The sequence below is a fragment of the Heliangelus exortis genome, chromosome 13 (genome assembly GCF_036169615.1).
Source record: "Heliangelus exortis chromosome 13, bHelExo1.hap1, whole genome shotgun sequence".
NCBI lineage: Eukaryota > Metazoa > Chordata > Aves > Apodiformes > Trochilidae > Heliangelus > Heliangelus exortis.
Genome location: NC_092434.1, coordinates 8,039,119 through 8,059,634, shown reverse-complemented (window position 1 = coordinate 8,059,634; position 20,516 = coordinate 8,039,119). Strand labels below are relative to the sequence as shown.

Genomic DNA, 20,516 nt, shown 5'->3' with positions numbered 1-20,516 from the left:
TACACCTTGTGCAAGTCTTGAACTTAAAAAAATAGCAATTCCTTACAGAAGAAAGGTCCATCTTATTTTCTGTAGAAACTTTTGCCTAGTAAAACACAACAGCAAAATCATGTTGATACCCATGACACACAAATACCACCTGTGCACATACCAAGATCAGCCAACACTCCTGATCACACGGGCTGCATACCAAAACCTTTATGTGACTGGGAGCTACACAATACATACCACATACCTCGAAGGGGTGAGGGAAGGGAGAATACCTCAGGAGCTTCAGCCACCCTTTCACCCACAGACAGCAACAGTTCCTCAAGAGCACCACTGGCCCTTTGCAAGACAGCACTAAGCTGAGAAAAAAGAAACGCGAAGCAACAGCAGCCTTAAGATCCACAGCAACCTTTCCCCAACCTCAAGGTTTGAGATTACCTAAGAGCCATACTGGTGGTTATGAGGTGCAGTGCCATTTTGGGAACTGAGCCTCAGCCTTCTGCCAGCTGTGTGTGCCTCCGGAGCCACAGGCTGACTGACACCAAAAAAACAAGAACTTTACTGCAGACACACAACACTGATGTACACTATTCTTCAAGACACCCAGACACCTGCTCCTCTATAAACCCATTAATTTTAAGAATGCCAGTAACTAGGTTTATCATCGCACAAAAGAACAAACAAGATCACCTGACTTCTTTCAAATTTCTAAGCCAACATCCACCTGTCAAATACATATACCTGCAGCATTTCTTCTCCACTCAAAATTTTAAACCCGTAAAGCAGGGAAAGAAGCATAGGTATAGGAGTAAAGTTTTAACCTACAGCCCAAAATCAGAGCCATCCTCTTCTGCTTTCAGTTACCATATGGATACAAGCCACTGGACAGAAGGTTAGAAAACAACAAAGAGGTACTTTCAGATAGCATCAGGTGAAAAACCCGTACAAGTGCATCCCACTGCAGTGGCTGCCAAGCCGGAGACTCTCCTGCCCGCAAGGCCTCGGGGCCGGGGGCCGCGAAAGGAACTCCCGGTGGGCACGGTGCCGAGGTGTGGTCTCGGAAGGCCGCCGTTACAGCCCTCTCGAGAGACAGGTCCCGCCGGCACCGCCCGGGAGGCCCGCACGGCCTCACCGCCGGGAGCTGGCGGCACCGGCCGGGCCGGGGCAGCTCCTGGCCTCTCTGAGGCGAGGCTCCCTCCCCGGGTCCCTCAGCCGGGCCGGGGCAGGCTGGCGCCCCGGGTGGCCGTGGGTCACTATTTAGCAGGAAGGTGCGCAGGAATTCCCGCAGGCGCAGTCTCAGCCCCCGCCGCGCTCCTCGGGCTGCCCGCACACGGGTCACGGTGGCGCGAAGGGGGAGCGGTGGGGGACGGGGACGGCCGCAGAGTCGCCACCGCGCCCGCGCCGAGCCGTGGCTGCCCCCCTCGCCGCAAAGGCCGACCCGGGCCAGCCCCGCCGAGGGAGAGCGGCGACAACCCCCAGGCCGCGCCCCGGGGCACCGCCGCCGCCCTCCCCCCCGACAGGGGCTCCTCACGGGCGCTGCCGGCGGCTCCTCCCAGCCCCAGCCCCTGCCGCCGCCCCCCGCCGCGGCCCAGGGAGCTCCCCCGAGCGGCCGCGGGGCGCTGGCTGCCCTCCTCCGCGCCCCGTCCCCCTCGGCGCCCGGGGAGGGAGGGAAGGAGAGAGGGAGGGAGGAGCGGTGGTAACGCCGTCCATGCCAGCCCGGTGCCTCGCACCGCCAGGGCCCCGCCGGCCGGGCTGACGGGCTGCTGCCGGCCGCCCGCGGGCTGTGGCCGGGGACAGCCCTCGCCGGGGGCCCGGGGTAAGGGCGGTCGGCGGGAGCAGGGGCCCGGCGGCGGAGCTCACTCACCTGCCCGCGACAGCCCCCGCCGCGCGGCCAGCCCCGCTCTGTGTACTCCGGAAACGGCGGCTCCTCCGCCGGGCGCCGGGGAGGGGCCGGGAGAGGGGGCGGGCGGAGCCGCGAGTGACAGCGGGAAGGGGAAGGCGGGAGAGGGCGGGCGGCCGCCGGCTGAGGGGTGAGGGAAGGGCAGGGGGCGGAGGGCGGGAAGGGGAGGAGGAGCGGGCGGTGAGGGGCGGCACGGGGGTACCCTGGGGAGGAGGGGGCTGCTGGGGACACGGCTGCTGGTGGGGGCACGGCGGGTGAGGCGAGGAGGGGCTGACAGGGACTGCCCGGGGCAGGGCCCGGCTTCGAGGGGTGCAGGAGAACGCGGGTGAGGGACGGCCAGGCAGAAGAGGAGAGGGGAAAAAAAAGATGAGTAAATATTTTATATGTGCCTAAAATAATGAAGTTTCTTACTCTGTTGTTTTGTGGTAAGGTGCAGTGACCTACCTCAGGGCAGCAGTTTGCTTCTGGATGGAGACCGCCGGTGGCACCTGCAGACCTGTGTTCCTCCTCCTGCGTTCAAAATCGCTAACGGGAGAACAGTGACGTTAAATGGATTTATTTGAGAATTAGGTAAAATGCACAAAAATTCTCTCAAGTTGTTCCTTTGGATATATTTGTCATGGTGCTGCCAGCTTTAGGAATTGTTCAGAAACAGGCCGAGCCTATTATGCCTTGGCTGTGTGAGTTTAAACTACTGTGTAGTTTGTTATTATTTCTCATGTTTAATGCAGATTTTTTACAGAAAAGCTTGCTATACAGAACAGTGTATTTTCAAATCCTATTTCCATAGACATCCTTCCTTTTTTAGTAAAAAGTGATATATTTTTCCAAGTCTTTTTTACATTTAAAGTGGAACATTCATTTAATAATGTACAGAAATGTCTGGTAAAATTAGAAAATAAGATAACATGTCATACAATGAAAGCAGCTAAAATTATTGGAACATATACAAGCAATTATTTTGTTTAGATGGTCATCTAGCTGATCATCTGGTCCTAATGCCCCCTCCCTAAAAAAAAAACAACAAACAAACAAAAAGCCACACACAAACCCAAAACAAAGCAAAAAAAAAAAAGAAACCACCACCTCGCACTTGAATATAGTACTAATAAAGTTAAAATAACAGTGATTTCCACCATTTTTAGTGCTGCTAATCAGAAAACTCTGTGGGAAGAAGCGATACTGTCAAATTATTGGACACCTTCTAGCCACAAGCTGGAAACAGTCCTCAAGTAGTGTCTGTGGGGAGCTGCCTAGGAGCAATCAGTGGCTTTGTTTCCTTCTCTGTAACAGATGGTTGCTGGCAGACTGGGCTCCTCATCAGTGCATTCCCTCCGAACTTTTCTAATTCTTGTATGTCTACTAAGCATGTCTCTTCCTAGTAAATTTAGTCTTCAAATTAAGAGATACCTGGGAAATACTTGGAAAGCACACAAGGGAACAGAAGGCTGTCATATTGTTGGCTGCTTCAAGAGAGAGAGGTGTGGGAGTATTCTTTGTACTGGAAGAGTGCAATAAAGGGCTGCAGAAGGCAACTTTTTTTTCTTTTTTTTCCCTTTTTTTCTCTCTTTTTTTCCCCTGCTTTTGACTAAATGATAGATGAAACATTATTAAAAAAAAAAAAAAAAAGACTCTGATAGAGTCTTCAACAAGTTTTTGATTGGAAGGAAGTATATGTATGAAGTGAAAAAACTTGACTATAAAGGAACTCAGAGGGAGCTGAAGGGGAAGACAGAATAACTGCTATGGATTTGCCTTCCTTCCAGGCCAGATACTGAGGCTACACCTTAAAAGTAATCCAAAAATTTGCACAGAATACAACCTGTTTTTTTGTTTTCTGTTTTTTTGTGGGTTTTTTAAAGAACTAAGAGAGATTAGCACACAAAAACAGATGTGTAATTTTAGGGATACTTTTAATTCCAGCAGGGTGGCCAGTCTGGAGCTTTTTACCTGCAAGCAGCTCTCCAAGAGCTCAGGTGTTACTCTTATTCTGAGGCTGTCATGTAGCCAGTGCAGAGCAGTGGGAGGGACTGATGTAGGAAGGAGTTACTAAGGCAAATATTAGCACTCACACTAGAGGCTTGTTGCATGTCCAGTCCAGGCCCATCAAAAAAGAAATCTACAACCCCTGGTGAACTATTGACATTTCTTACCTGCAAACTCTTCCGTTCTCCTGAAACTCTTGTGTTCTCCAAGCCACATACCTTGCTGTTCTGGGTCATACAAAGAACATGCTACAGTACCTACAGGATCACAACCATCACCAGCTCAGATGATTAGCTGGCAACTTATATTGCAGTAGCTGATGGCCATCCACCAGAACTTTTTCTAATAGAGCTATATGTTTTACCAAGTAGATCCCAAAATTACCTAAGTCTTGCTGATGAAAGCGTAATGTATTCACAGGCAGAATTTGTTCCACAGGCTTAGTGTTACAGTTCAATACATGTTCAATATATGTTCTTTCACACTATCAGGTGGTGTCCAAATCTGCTCCATATTTTGTAACCCTGGTGACTTAATTGTATTCACTGGATCTGTGTAGAATTTGGTACTGTCAACAGTAACAGTGGAGTAACACACAATAAGCTTATTTTTTTATTTTGACTTGATGGATTTATTTGCATATTATCATTTTTTTACAATGCTGTGTAATAACTTTTAACTCGTAACTGTATCTAAAGATCAGACATTTCATCTGAAATCTGTTACAGATGAAATTTACAGATTAAGAGCATAAAGGCAGAGAAGACTGGTGAGAATCCTAGCCTTAAAGCTAGTATGTCTTAACCAGATGGTAGGAATTTAAGACAGACTGCAAAATAAATAGGGAGCTCACACTTCTTAATATGATCAGAGTATGAAAACAGTCAGTTCAGCAGAAGTGCATAATAACCAATGCAGAATAAAAAGGAAAACTCTTAAGGACCAGATAATATGTAGTGTAGCTATCTATTGTGACATTGTACATTAAAATTACATTCCTGAATGCTTATAGTGCTATATTTATACTCAATATTCTACTTTTTATTTTATGAATTCTAAGTATGTTGAAAGATGGTTGTATGATTAACTATTTAGTCAAGTCATATGTAAATCAGCATAGCTGTATTCAAGTTATATTTATTAATTTCTGATCAATGTTACTTCTTTGTGAAAAGAGCTTTCCAAGACCTTCATTGAATAGGAAGGGAAGGAAGCCACTGCACTGTTTAAACAAAGAAAGTAACAATGTTGTTTAAAGAGAGAGGAAGCCAGCTTTGAAATGTATTATGTATGCAACTTGATGTCATGGGCAATAAGAGGAAGAAATCATTAGCTCAGGAAAAAAGCAGCACTGGCACAATAGCCATGTGCAAATGTTAATAAGGATATGCTTGTCAGCAAGGTGTGGGATAAGATTAGGAAGGATGAATGTTAGTAATAAAATCCCTCAAGAGTGGTTTGTCTTGTTGGAGGAAAAAGCTAATTTACATGAGATTGTTGTTTCTGTTAGTGAGATGGAGATATGTTTAGGAAAAGGAAATGTGGGGGGAAACCGGGTAATTTTGGAGAACAGACTTGGTCATTAATGTCCTATTGTGTCAGCAGTGATTTCCCCTTTGTGGCTACTAATTACTGTGAGTGCTGTACTGGTAGTATGTTGAAGTACAGGGAGAACAGCACTAGTGTTGCTTTAATATCTGGACTGTATGTTTGCAGTTGGAGGGTGAGAAGTAATGAAAATGCAGGTTTACATCTAGAGACATTATTTGGTTTGTACAGTATGTCACAGTCCTTGTGGCTCATAGCCTGACTGCTGTTGCTGTCTGAATGTTTGACAATGCAGGCATACACATAGGCAAATAAGACTTCTAAAAATACATTTCACAAATCATCCATTCCAGCTGTCAGGGTGAGAACAGTCCTTTTGTCCTGCAGCCCTGGACAACTAAAATCCTATTTCAGACAAGTGAAATTTAGTTATTTGCTGCCTGACAGGAAAGCTGCTGACCTAGGCTTTATACCCCTCCGTACACTGGCTGACCATTGTGTCCAACCTGAGGCTTAATATGAGAACTGGCCTCTTGCCCAGCTTCTTTGTAAACACTACCAAATGGCAAAAGAAATGTGTGGTTAGGGCCCCCAGCCTGCTGCCTGGAAAAATTCTTGCCTGTTACCTCCAGAGAGAAGTCCCACTTTGGAAAGAGTGAATATGACTGACTATATATGGCCACATAAAAATAAAAATAGGGACAACCACCTTTTCTTGACAGATAAACCCAAGATCCAGGTCACATTAAAAAATCCTAGGCTGCAAGTCAATGGCCATAGGGGAAAATAAATAAATAAATAAATTTCTTAATCCTACATGTGTCAGCCTGGTTTTGATCGAAGTGAATGAAGGCCATTGGCTTCAATTGACATTAGATGTATCCCATGACCTTCTAGTTTATATATTTAGACTCCCCATACTAATCTTCTCTTCTACAGGTCTGATGTCATCACCATTATTATAAGCAGAACTTGTCACTTGATTGACAGCAAATAACCTTTCCAAAAAGTAACCAACAAGTAAGAATGTTTTGTAAGAGTGACATATGATCATGACTGCCTGCAGTCCATTTTTGTTTACAGGCAGTGGAAGAATTTCAGTTATTTTTAAGGTCAGTGTCCCTAGTCCAGAGATGAAGAAGATGTATTTGTTTTTAAATTGCAGTTCTGCTTGAAAAACTGTCTTCCAGTTGTGCTGAAATGGAGGACTAGACTGAAATAAATTCACTGCCTGTTGCAACAAGCTAGACAGGCACAGGAATGGAGTATTCCCAACTACATGCAGAAAATCATCATTGGCATTTCATATTTTTACTTCAGGAAGTCAGCTACTTAAACATATGTACAATTTTTTTTTTAATGTCTGGTGATTCAGATGTCTGGGATCTCATTTTGCTTGTTTTCTTGAAAACTCACAAAAACGAGTCAGCTTGCAAAACCACAAAAATGTACTTCTCAGCCAGCTGTGGTAAAAAAGAGTTTGCATGGCCATCTAAATACTGGAGAAGTTTTTATATTTGAAAAATTTATTCTGATGAGAAGCACATTATTGTGGACTCATTGTTAGTTAGCCATTAGCAGCTGGCATAGTACTGTTCAAAGTATGCAGCAAAGATGGAGGTGTTGAGAGAGTATTTGTGAGACACAAGGAACTGTTGTTGACATTTTGAAATACTAGTGCTTAGAAGATTGTTATAAAACAGATATGTTGAAAATGTGTGAATGAGAACTAAACTGACTTTTTTATTACTTTTTTTACTTTGAAATGAACATGACAAATGCTATGGCATTGCCTCAGTTTCTGTTAGGGCACTGTAGCAAAGACAATTCAATTTCAGCTGCCTCAGTGGTACTGTTATTACCTTTTGCCTATACAGATTGTTTTGTATTGTGGAAAACTGCCAAATAAGGAGTAATTTTGTAATGGAGAACATGGAATTATGAAAGTGGGTTGAACATAAGGCTAACAGAGAAATACGTAAGCCAGTATCTCATGGTTGAAACTTTGCTAAATTACTTGATAACATACAGAAAAGTGTAGCAGCTAAAGCTGTGATCTGATGCAGGCATGACACTTGAATGAATTGGCCTTTTCTCTAGAGTTTCTTCATTAATTACAAACATATTTGAAGGCCCCAACCGGGTTTGGCATTTAACTAGTCCACTTACAGGAAAGTATTTCTCAGGAACAACAAAATATGAGACTGACAAAGCTTCCTTGATGAATGACTTTTGCTAAACCTCTCAATACAGAGCTTCTTTTGAGTGTCCTGTCCAAACCAGTCCCAGTCTCCTGGTGACATCATGAAATGTGAGATGGCTATGAGCTAGTCTTTGGCCACGATGGAGCTTTGGCCACCTGTCTGTCCTGTGCTTGAAAAGATATTCAGGATGTTGACAGAAAAGAGTGGGATTTATCTACCAAACCTTGGCAACTCAGTCATGTCTGCTTTCCAGGGGCCTGGTGCAGCTAGCAATGTCTGATTGGCTGTGTACCATTTTCCTCTGGCTCCAACAGGAAAGCCAACATAGCTGACCTCAGTGGCCAGTATCAGGTTCCTGATTTCTTTAGTCAGCTTCTAGTGCTTTCATTCTTCCTCTGTAACTGCAGCCAAGAGTGTATTTGCTTTACCTGCTTTGTGGGCCACTGCTGGGGCCTGGTTCTCCTTGATGAATCTGACATCAGGTTTGAGGAGCTCACTGTTTATCACTAAGCTAAAGCAGATGATACAGTGCTTAGAGATTTTTGTTTGTTTTTTTGCTTGCTTTTTAAACTTCCTCAGCCAAAATGGTACACAAGTGGCTGTGTTGCTAGAGGCAAATATCCTGCACTGCTGGACACATGCCAAGGAAGCAGGAGCAGATCTCACAGGGTTTATGGTTCACTCTACTGTTGTCCTTCCACAGCCCAGAAATTCCTCAGTTGGGTATTCATTTGCTTGAAGTTTAAGGGCTATCATAAGTTATTTCTCTAACATCCTACCATAATTTTAGATCTTTTACCATCTTCCAAATACACCATGAAATCTAAGGCAGATAGATGCCCTTTGAATATGAGTGGCTATTTAAAACTTCTCCCTCCAGCCCCCATCTCAATTCCTATGTCCTCTTTGTTTCAAAAGGCACATGCAAACTTCTTTACCATGGTTTGGCTCAAAAGGTCCTGATTTATCTGTTGTTAATATAAAGTATGGGTAGCTTTGATGAAATTGGTAGTTGTGGTTCCCAGCTCTTTTGCATGACATCTAAGCGACTGCAGTATTGTAAAAGGAGGTATAAAAAGCTACCAAATCTGTATCAGACTGTCAGATCACAGTTCCTGCTGGTGTGAGAGGCAGGAAACAAAGCATCAGTCCCAGAAGAACTGCACATATGCAGTACGTAGCTCCTGAGTAAGTTGTTGTATCTGTTAGCATGAGAGACAGTGAGGCAACAGCCCTGTGGTACCAACTGACAACTGAGGTCTGAAAAGAAGAAAGATTTTCAGCTTTGTGTGTGCACTGCTAAATAATTCAAAGACACATAACCAGTACCCACAGGTGCATGGGTTTTTTTATTTCACACCGATGAATCAAGATATTATAGCACAGATATCTGTGCTTCAGATCCTTTTAGGCACATAACATCAAGCCAACATTGCAAAAAGATCATGGAGTAGTACAACAATCTGTAAGCCACATAAATTGTATAAATCAGTTGTTTTCTGTGGTTGAATTTTGCATATGGTAGTTTTCTTTTGAAATTCCAAGAGTTAGAGAAATCGTAGAATCACAGAATGGTTAGAGTTATAAGGGACCTTAAAGATCATCAAGATCCAACCCAGTTGCACAAGGCCTCATCCAACCTGGCCTTAAACTTAATATGACACAATATATATCTTTCAAAGTTAAGCTTTCATAGTGGTATTGTGGGTCAACAGACTATAAATATCTCAAGGATTTTTGCTAAGTTCCAAGAATTGGAAGATGAAAAGGCAATAAATAATAGGATACAGAGTAAATTCTTTTCCCTTTTTAATGGGAGAATATTTCAGACATCGTGATGTAGTTTACAGATGTTCAGTTTAGAATAACAGAAAAAGGAAGAGACTGAAATACATAATCATATACATAAAAAAAATTAGTAAGTTAACTTATTGTGAATTTATTATAAGTAGTTTATACTTAGCTTACTCTAGGTAATCTAAATATATGCTGCTTCAATATGAAAATAGAATAGATAAATGAATGATAAATCATTTATGATAAATGAATGATAAATCCATCATTATTGATATTTCACTAATCCTAGTGGTAATCAGTTTTTATCCACTTCAAAGACAACCTTAAAACATGCCAAGAAACACATATGTTCATCCACAGGTGCACACTTATATTTGTCTTACCTTTAATTGTTACCACATAAATGGTGAGAAATAAATTAATTATGCACTTTTATAAATATTTCTATGATAAAAATACAGAGTTCATTTGTCATGTTTATCTTTGTTTTTCATCTTATCAAAGGCTACAAGCAAACTGCAGTAGCATCAGGGATTATAAATAGGATTCTGAACTGGATACACAGTGCAGATCTAGTTATTTTCTCAGCTGTGCAACTTTGGAGCCAATTCTGTCCTGTCATATATCAGTTAATAATCATAAAAGTAGTGAAAAACTTAGTGGTTTTCTTTGTGCTTTTAAAATGTACAACATCCACATCTGTCTCCCAGTTTACTCAATATTGCTCCTAGAGAACAACTAAACTCTAGAGTTGATTAGGTAACATGATTTGCTGCTTTCTGGAACATGACATGTGAGCTTTGCCCTTGTGCCAACTAACGCTCTTGACTATGGACACAGAGTGACCCCAATGATTGCTTCAGAAGAGTAGGATTTGGGGATTAGACACAGTTGGCCCTGACAGGAGTTCTTGTTTTTATTTTTTCCTCCTCATATGGATAAACTAACATATTGACAGACTTCAGCATTGCTAATTTTGGCCTTCTGATTTCAAGTTCCATGCAATTTCATGTTGTGCTTCCTCTCACAATTCTAGGAGTGGTGGTTACCTGAGAAAATTAAGCTCATGAAGCTTTGGCATTGACTCTCCCATAGTTCTTGTGCATGAAGAATTGGCAAACCAGCACAGTACATAATAAGAATGAAGTTCAGTCTGTAGTGGCTTTATACCCTATGTTTTTAAGAGTGTGTAATAATTTTTCCAAATATATAAAACCAGTAATCTTTGTAAAGCTCATTTCTCCAGCTGTACAAAGGGATACATGTAATTTCATGATTTGCAGCCGTAACTGTAGTAGCAGTAACAAAAGATATTTAAAGCCTGTTAGCTTTAGTCATGTTTTTACTTAGTAATTTTCAAAATAATGGTGCTGATCTCACAGTGGGATGCGTTTACACATAGATCTTATTGAACACCCAGAACCTGCAGTTGATATTATTCCATTCTGTGTGCAATTGCACTGTGTTACACAAAATAAATGTAGACATTTGTTTTATGGTCAACAATTTATGAATTAAGAATAATATTTATAAATATCCTTAAAATCCAATTCAATGGGAATTTGAAAACCTCAAAAATACAAAAACCTGCAGAGCTTACCTCCTGCAAAATTGTATGGCAGCAAGAAGGATGAGGTAGAAAGTTGTATTTGTAATTTTTAAGAGCCTGCAATTATTTGCATCATGTTGTATGACCATACCCTTTTAAATTCAAGAAGTCTGATAATACACACAAGCAAAAAAATGCAAGGTTTTCAAACAGAACCTCTAGAAAGAACAACACTAACATGTATATCTTTTTGAAAATATTAAGTCTGCAGAACTGGGATTTTAAAGCAGGGTACTGGCAAAAGAATTGGGCTTATCTGATATACATGGGAAAAAATGTCAACCTGAAGGGTAGACATCTTCTAAAGCAAAATGTACATTACCAGAGAACTTCCTTGAACTGAAACAAGCTGCAAGATGGGCTGATTTCTTAAAATATTAATAGTAAATTTTTATCAGGCATTCTCATTACCCTTACACTGATACAAAATCATTAAATTTCAATAATACGAAATCTTGAGAGATTAAGTTTATAAATGAATATCAAAGGATTGTTTCTGGTCTTTTTAAGACCCTGAGATTTGTTTGGCATGTAGCTGAACAGTCATTTATCTTTGCTGACAGCCTGGTTTACATTAGTAGAGTATGTGCTGCTGCAGACCAAACGGCATTGTCCAATTGGGTTTTATTTTTAGGCTGCTTTGTAGCAGATGCAGGCTGGCACATCACTGCTTACTCCAGTGATGTGTGTTACATTCCCAGCAGGAGCCCCACTGAGAGGGGGGGAAGGAAACAAGTCGCAGAAATGATAGCAGTGCAAAGCACAAGTCTCAAAACTCTGCTTTAGTGGGTCAGCTGCCAAGAATTACTACATGTGAATGGTACTTTAAAGCTGGTTTTGCTTCCCAGTAGAGACTTCGCTTACAATTGAAAAATCATACATAGGGAATTTGCTAGAACTTTGAATTAATATGCACATAACCGAAACAGTTATTTGATACTGCAAATTCCTAATCCTCAGATGTGTATGCTGTTCATTGCAGCAATTATGAGCATTTAAAGTAGTAAGCATATTTTAAAGAATATATTCCAAGAGCTTGGTTCTGCTGCTTTTAAGATGAGTAGCAATCCTTGTGTTAATCTTAACTGGAGCAGATCAGACCCTATGACTACAGAAAATATATTTTTCTATAAACAAGTAATTTAAATGTCTGTATTAAACCATTTCCATTGAGAAAAGTACTTTCAGTCTGGGAATACATAGCATTTCCTCTAAATAGTGTGTTTTAAGACCTGTTGTATAGTGTATGTAATATTTATATAATTACACGTAATAACTCATGCTAATATAATATATAATAAATATAATAATTACCTTGGAAAGTAATAGTTCTGGGAACTGACATAATTCCACTAAAATCAAAATAAACTTCCCTTTGTTTTCAGTGGAACTGTATTTTACCTAACTGATTGGCACATCTTATAAAAACAAGAAACAATCATGTCTGGATAACAGACCTGCAAACCAGGCTTGTGCAATGATTTCCTCTGTGAACTTGGCCAATGCTAATACTGTGAATATAGTAAAAAAAATATACATAATTTAATAACTTTGCTATCCTATCATACACACAAGAAATCTGCTTGCTTTCTTTTTTGATGGGTATTTTTCCTGCTGGTTTGTCTTATTAGTGTGACCCCACTAATGCAGTTATGAAAGAGTAAGCTTCCTGGCGATTGCATCAGTAGCAGAATTATTAATTTTGCTTCCTGAATTTCTATTAATTTTTATATTGAAGTCAGCAATAGTAACTTTTAATATTAAATGGACAAGGCTGACAAATAGTAGATCTTCATTGACATCGTAAACTGAATGTAATATAAAAAGCAGGGGAGGCACCATTGCTGATCTTCCTTTCAGAGTAAAAATCTTATTACAGCTTCTCTGCCTGTAAAGGGAAAGAAACGCTGAATTGCAAGAGGCTGGGTGGAGTTTATATGTAATATCTAAAAATACTTCAGAAGGAATTTACCTGTCAGTATCGATTACACACAAAAAAGCAGAAAAGGCATTCTGCATACAGTTGGTTTCCCAGAACACACAAAAAGAACACATGAGCTCAGAGCTGCTTTTGTGTAGCCACTGGAAGCTGGTGATTGCAGGCCATCATCATGCAGTCTTTCTGATCAAGCAGAAATCTCAGCTGCTTTTGAAAGGGGCAGATCCACCATGCCCTCTGTCTCAGACTTTGCTGCTGTTCACACTGTTCCTGCAGTAACGTTCTTGATGCTATGTGCTAAGCCAGATGATGAGGCTTGAATAACAGTCTACTGCTATGTTTTTGGTTTTTTTTTTCACCAAAGGTCTTTTGGAAAAGACAGATTTTTCCATGAACTCTAAACTGGAGTCCAAGTAAGCAGTTCCATAGTGTCATCTGCAGCTTAAAAACAACTCTTGCATGGGGCTTGGTTTAATTGCCATTGAAGTCATTGGTGTCTCAACATTTTCTGGTTTGTTCCCATATTAATATTTATGGCACAGTTGCAAACTGAGTATGAAATTTTTGCTCACACATATGTATCTCAAGTGATTTGGTACTACCCAAGTGTTCTTGACCACCATTAGATCTGATTTCTGTAGCAGTGGCCATTACTGAGAATTCATAGTTCTTTGCACATTATTCAAAAGAATACCCTTCCTTTCTGTAGTACTTCATAGAACCCCATGGCAAATTATAAATTAATTTCCTGCCCTGTTAAAATCCATTGCATATAGAGAAATTGTGTCAAAGATTAAAGTATTCTTATGCTGCCAAAACAGATTTAAATCTCGTAGCCAGTAATTGTTTCATATAACAAAAAGAGCAGTCTTTGTTAGAACCAGGACACTTTAGACACACTGTGACTTCAGCAAAACAACAGTTAACTGGAGAGAATTTTTTCTTTGCTAATAGAAACAACGATGCAGTGTTACGATTTGTAAGTTCAGGGATATATATTCTAAAAATAACCCTTAAAACAGCTATATATCTCTCTAAAATGTAGGATTCTACTGCTGAATTTGGCTGGCATGATCATGTAAACAGTAGAATCTGTATTCCTCTTAAAAGGAATAAAATGAGCCATGTAAAATGTTTAACTATACATGCATCTTAGCAGAGACCCAAATATGACCCCAAAAAAATTGCTCTCATCTTACAGAGTATTATTAAAGCTTTAGGCATAGAGCTCTTTAGATGACAAATGCTCAATGAAATAATATTATGCCTTTATACTCCAGAGCACTATTAATCTGAGGTCTCAGGACTTTAGGAAATGTTAATTAACCAGTTACCATTCATGTAAAGTGTTAGCATTACAGTCATTTTGTGGGCTGATAACTGAAGCTTGGAAATATTTCAGGTTCTTCAGAAAGGATGAGGCTGGGACTCACTTATGTTTGTGTTCCCCATCAGGTATTTACAGAGATTTTAACTGCAGTTAGTGATCTCCATGGATTTTCCATCAAGTTAGCCCAAAAGGAGCAGAACAATTTTGGAAGAGACCGTGAACTATTTCAGTTGTACCCAGAGCAGGATGCTAATGCAGCCTGAAGCTTTGTGTTGGACACCTGGGGGACAAAATATGATGGCTAAGAAGCCCGGATCTGAAGCAACTGCATATTCAATGAAAGAACAGGGACACTGTTGGCTGTTCTGCAGGAAGGTAAATGTTTGCATCACCTAATTAATTTATTTTTTTCTGGAAAGAAATGTATTAATTTTTTTCCTGCTGTAACTAGGGTAAACAACATGCAAATTAGGAAGCCACTGTTAGGTCTATCAAAATGCATCTCTGCACAGGCTCCCTGAACTCTATTTTTGATTTCAGGATAATTGCTGCAGAATACAACTCACAATACAAATTCCATGCAGTGTGGATATAGGAATTATTAGCTAATACACATTTAGTCATGTCTTATTTCTAGCAGAAACCATCAGAGATGATTTGGAGGAAGGTGTAGGAAACCCGTAGATAATGAATGATCTGCTATACATACCATATGTCAACCTGATCTTAAATCTGTTTTGAATGTTCCAAATCTGAAACATTACATTTTCATATATTTCCAACAATGTTTTACTCAAAGAAATCACTTGTTTTGAAAATTACTGGTAACAGTTTAACCACTGAATCTCTTTTTGAATCTTGTGAAAGTATTGGACTCAATTATTTCCCTTAACAATAAGTTCTGTAATATAAATACATGCTTATACTATGTTGTTACTGCTATTTTTGCATTTAACAGGAAAATTTCCTCTTGTTATCCTGTTACAGGACAGCAAGAACTGAAGTTCAAAGTCTGCCTTTTCTGTAATACCAATATTTTTATGTTTTGGTTTGGTTTTTTAATTTAATCATAGGCCTTTCAAGCCTGATTCATTTTAAGCAAACATATTTCTATATGCTTTTTCCCTGGACTAGGTCATTGTTCTCATTGCTCTTTTAACTTCATCTAGCTCTGTAGTATCCTTTATTGAGATCTTTGCAGGCTGTATCATTACACTTTCTTCCAGATGAAGATACCAATCTTGTTCTCTCTAATGTTCTCCAACTTATTATCATTTTTCTTATGCATCCCAACATTTTGTTTACTTGTTTTGACCACAGCTAAACATGACTTCAGTTTGTTTTCTGTGCTCATATGTTTGTTTAGAATGCTGTGAATTCATCAGAATGCCCATCTTTTCCCCTCCCATAGCACAATACTTTATAGTTACTAAAACTGAGTTTTGCTTGCCATCAGTCTTCCCGTGTGATATTGTCTGATTGGGTCTTCTGAATTTCTTTCTAACCCTCCATAACCTTAATATAAACAACCTGGCATCTACAGATATTGCTGCTCCCTTTTCAGATCTTTGCTTTCTTTCCAGATCAGGAATAAATATATTAAATCACAGAGAATTATTCTTTTACTTAGTTAAATTGCTAATGTATTTATAATGCTAAAAAGCCCTAGTTTGGCAGTTAGTGCTTTGGCTAGGTCTCTATGATTTTAAGGATGATATCTTTCAAAAATGTTGGTTATTAACAGATAAGACCACCTCCCATGAAACTACTGAATTTCCTATAACTTTTAGTGGGTAAAGTGATGGGCCACCACCGATGGCATTCAGAAGCACTCTCTGTCTATAGAAGCATCAAAACAAGTGTTCATAAATTTTTTTCAGAACGATTATATTTGTGTGACAGCAGCATGAGGGCAGTTCAGAACAAACCAGCAAGCATTTTATTACGGACAGGGGAAGTCCATACAGATCCACACAGATCCCAGATCCTCAGTGCAGTATTGCCATCTGTTGGCAACTGCTTAGCAAAGCTGCAGAGGAACTGGAAGCCCTGGACGATGAACTGCCACACTGACTTCCTGAAGATTATTTTTATTTTTTGCTTCTGAGAGGCTGTCTTTCCTTACTTGGGCGTTTGCCCTGAACTGCTGCATTGCTGGGGACTGGCTGGAGAGGGCACGGGGCTTCTTGCTCCCAGCTCTGGCCCAGATTGTTCAAACCCTATTCCACATTTGAAGCTACTTCCCAGGGTAAAGTCTGCAAAGAGCAGACAGGTGTGGGTTTTTTTTCCGGGTACCCTTTTTACCATCAGTTTATTTAACTGATTTACCTAGCAAAGTTAAATTCAGAGCAATGTCTTCTGTTGATCTTTAGCATGAAGTTTGCTCTCTCTGTGCCAGATCTGAAGAAGAGTTTGTATCTATTACAGTCTGAACATAAAGATTACCTCTGCTTGCAAGCCATTCCTTTCTCAAAAATTTAGGGCACGTAAATTTATTAGAAATACTTAAAAATTTAGGTATAGATTATCAGCTCAAATATTTAGGAATTAGTACATTAGCACAGTCAGTCCTGACCTCAGATTGTTACCTGCTTTCTTCCTCAAGCCTGCTCTAATAACATAAAAAGTACAAATTTCTGTGCTGATCTGAGTGAGCTCTGTTCCACCCTGTTCACTGTAGTGAGTATAGGATCAGTTTTCTCCCACTGCTAAAACCAAAAGCTGATGTCCTTGAAGCACTCTGCAAATCTAGCTCCTTTTTACTTTATATTTGAAACCTGTATTCGAAAATCTGATCCCGTTTCTTATTATCAGTCCTCAGAAGAATCCATTCTACTTTCTCTGTGGCCACTCAAGTATTTTGTTTCACTAGTGGAAAATGAAAGTGAAATTCATGACTGAAGTTTTGTTTGCTTTTGTATAATAAAATAACTTAGTACAATTGATTTAAATGGAAGTGGAATTATATATGAAAATCTTCTAACATGACAGAAAATTTCAATTATGGGAAATTAGCCACTTGGTTCTTTCTGATAAATTAATCATAGAGATTATCTATTAAACGTGCCACTTAACCTTTCTGGCATAAGTGCCTGAGGCAGTAGTATTTAGGCTCTACGCATTCATTTGGAAATATTAATTTCTATGCAGCTGTCTTCCAAAATGGAATTTTCACTTGTCTTTTTTATAAGTAGGTCATTGTGCAGCTGTTGTTAATGGAGGCTGGCATTTGTAAAATGGTAAAATCACCATTGTACCCTATAGGTCACAAAATTGATCTCCATCAATTACAGAATATCCTTTATTATAATGCCCTTTTTCAGCCCCAAGGGGTATCAGCCCTTGCTATGATAGCCTTTGGTCTCTCTAGAATGGGAATGCGTTTCAGTCGGATATTTTACAAGAGCTGAAGCACCACTATGTTCACACTATCTGTCTTGCATTAGCTTAAGCTTTTGCCTTGACTCTACATTATTGCTTCCATCTTCATTAGAGCTGCCTTAAAATTAATCTTGAGGGAAACTGGTAGGACAGCTATCAGCTGTCAGAGAAACAGCTGTCCCAACTGCTGAACCTCCCAGGTCCAAATTCTCCTTCTCAATGAAATCAATGTCTTTTCAACATGGACAAGGCCTTACTGTCCCTGTAATGGTCAGCTGTTGCACAGCTTATGGAGAGACAAGCAACTCCTGGAACAGCTACAAAACTTACCCCATGGTTTTTAAAGATAGAATTAGGACTTTGGCCTTGATAGCTTACTCGTATTAAATTTGCATAGTCTGCTGCAGGAATAGCTTGAACTTTAGAACGCTCTGAGGTGCGTGTTCCCTGCATCCTAGGGGGAGAGGAGATAAGAGAAGAGGAGTTTTGAGAAAATAAAATGCGAATGGCAGATAATTTATAAATTTAAAGATTAATTAAATGAGGGAGAACATCTCAAAATCCTAAGAGTAAAGTATTACAAAAGGAAGTAAATGCAATTTACATTATGTAAGCAGCAAGCACATTAGTTATGGGTAAAAAAAATTAGTTTCAAAAAGTGGAAATGGTAGCAAGAGAGTGATGGTACAGTCACAGTTTGCCCATACTGTGAACTTGAATTAATGCATTATTGATCACATTATTGATTACCTGAGCCTGTACATTCTTACACAGATACAATTAAGTATGAGAAGAATCCTTGTAGATTTGGGATGTCAAGCCAACAAAATCCTGCTGACTCTGTGTTTGGGCCAGACAAACTTAAAGATTTTCAAGGCTTAAAATCTCTAGGATTTGGAGATGGTTCAAATACCATGATTAAATAAAGACAGGGATGGGGAAACAAAACTGAAGAGAGCTGTGTTGAAACTTGAACTGAGGTACAGCTGGACAGTCGTGCTGCATAAGGATATGGGATTCAAATTTCATATGAAAGGGGAAAGAACAAATTACAAGAGTCATAACAGCTGTGTTGGTCAGAGCAGTAAGAAACTACAGAGATATTCTGTGGTTAGCTAGTTTGGAAAGGAAGTGGAAAAGTGAGGTGGCCACAAAAAAGAAATATAGTAATAAATGAGATTTAAGAGAGGAATTGTTAAAGGACATTTTAACAGGTCAAGTTAACAAGAGGGGCACCTCAGATACTGCCAGATTTTTACAGTGAAAGGCAGGACAGAGGAATTGTCTATTTTGGAACAATGAAAGTGGAAAAACAGAAGCAAAATTGAGACATCAGCAGCAGTTAAAAAACCGCAACAGGGTATCTGAGGGGACCTGCAATAGATGTAAATGCAAATTTATTTATATGGCAGACCTTTAACCTGAGGCTAATCAGTAGAAAGAGATGAAGATGCTCTGAGAACAATGACTACTGCTGTTAGCAGGAGAGAAAATCAGGAAAATGTGTAAGGGATCCCTGGATTTGATAGGGATGTAGTGAAACCACTTTAATAAAAACTTGTTTGTCCTGATTTGGGAAAAACCAAACAGGTGAGTGAGGAGCATTTAATGGCCGATTATCAAATGCTATCAGTGAGGTTAACATTTAAAAAAGGATATTTGTTCTTGTCATATGACTAATAGGAGCTATTTATTAGGTCAAAGAACTTTACATCTGTGTTTTTACCAGTTACCATGTGACTATGAACAGGAGTGTAGGATTATTGAGGGTTTTATCCGAAAGGCCTTGAAAAGGAAGGATAATATGTAAACCTGGGTCCTTGTGTGCTTTGTAGAATCAACTCCATTGTCCAATTATTACTTGTCATTTAATTTTCCTTTCTTACATGAAGGTATGGAGTGAACCTCATGCACTGATGGTTGGTCAGGTAGGTTAAGGCACCACAAGAGAAGCAGCTTTCCCATGGGGAAATTGCCCAAACCTATGACTTGCAGTGATGACAGTGGCCTCCAAAAATGTTTAAAAAACAAAAAAAAAAACCTAAAAAGTTATTAAGATTTCTTAGGCTTTGGCCTATAAAGAGTTCCTTTAAGTCTGTGAAAACAAACCTTAGAAACAGGCAAGTGTGAGGTAAGAAAGGACCTTTATTAGTGTATTATCACTACACAATATACTTAAGGGTCACTTAAGAACGTTCTTTTGTTTGCAGCAAGGAAAAAATGCTGAATCTGCTGCTTAAGACTTGGACTGTGATTTTAGTGATCCGAGTCAAGTTAACACTCGGTGACTGATTTAGGCCCAGATCCATAAAGGGGCTTATGTGCTTAAAATATGACTTCACTGGGATTCATTCACCTAAGCTGCAGTGTGCAGTCTCTGGAATTTGACACACTCCTTTACACGCCCTCGTTTAAGCAGCATTCTGCTTTATGCCCAGAACAACCCTTTTTTCCCAGCTGCTCCCTGCCTGCCTTCGGGGCGAGTCCGCCTCTGCCCAGGAGCGGTCCGGCGGCTGCGGCCTGCGAGCACCGCCTGTAATGGCGGAGGAGAAGCCGGGGCAGCCGACATGCCGCACAGGGGCCGCCTGAAGAGGCGGACAGATGCTGCTGGCGAGCAGGGTGGGCTTTGCCTTGGGGGGTTTGATGTGTGCTGCAGGCTGGTGCCAGCCTGGGGCAGAGCTGCATCCCTACCCTGCGGTTAGCTGCTGGAACCAGGCAGGGAGGCACCCCCACGGTGCTTCTCTCACCCCGCGCCCTTCCCACCCTTCCGCTGGGCAGCGCCACGCAGAACCAGGCCGTGGGGCCAGCACAAAATAAAAATAACCTCAAGAGGA

General features: G+C 40.5%; 1 protein-coding gene and 1 long non-coding RNA gene across 4 annotated transcripts in view; one reads left to right on the top strand and one right to left on the bottom strand.

Annotated features, from left to right (window-relative positions):
• The window catches only part of GARRE1 (granule associated Rac and RHOG effector 1), a 57,047-nt gene extending 55,096 nt beyond the window's left edge, over positions 1 to 1,951 (bottom strand). The window contains exon 1 of one of the 2 annotated variants that reach the window (XM_071756726.1): positions 1,853 to 1,951. The gene's annotated coding sequence lies outside the window, so the exon portion shown is untranslated. Of the gene's footprint in view, positions 1 to 934; positions 1,319 to 1,852 lie in introns of those variants that run through there. The other variant, XM_071756727.1, reaches the window with a different exon arrangement.
• LOC139802006 (uncharacterized) lies at positions 1,650 to 17,246 on the top strand. 2 transcript variants are annotated; one of them, XR_011728452.1, is made up of 4 exons: positions 1,650 to 1,804; positions 2,319 to 2,458; positions 14,427 to 14,676; positions 16,182 to 17,246. It is a non-coding gene; the product is annotated as an uncharacterized lncRNA (long non-coding RNA). The 2 variants fall into 2 exon arrangements; XR_011728451.1 differs by lacking the exon at positions 1,650 to 1,804 and adding an exon at positions 1,918 to 2,018.
• Positions 17,247 to 20,516: the final 3,270 nt, after the last annotated feature.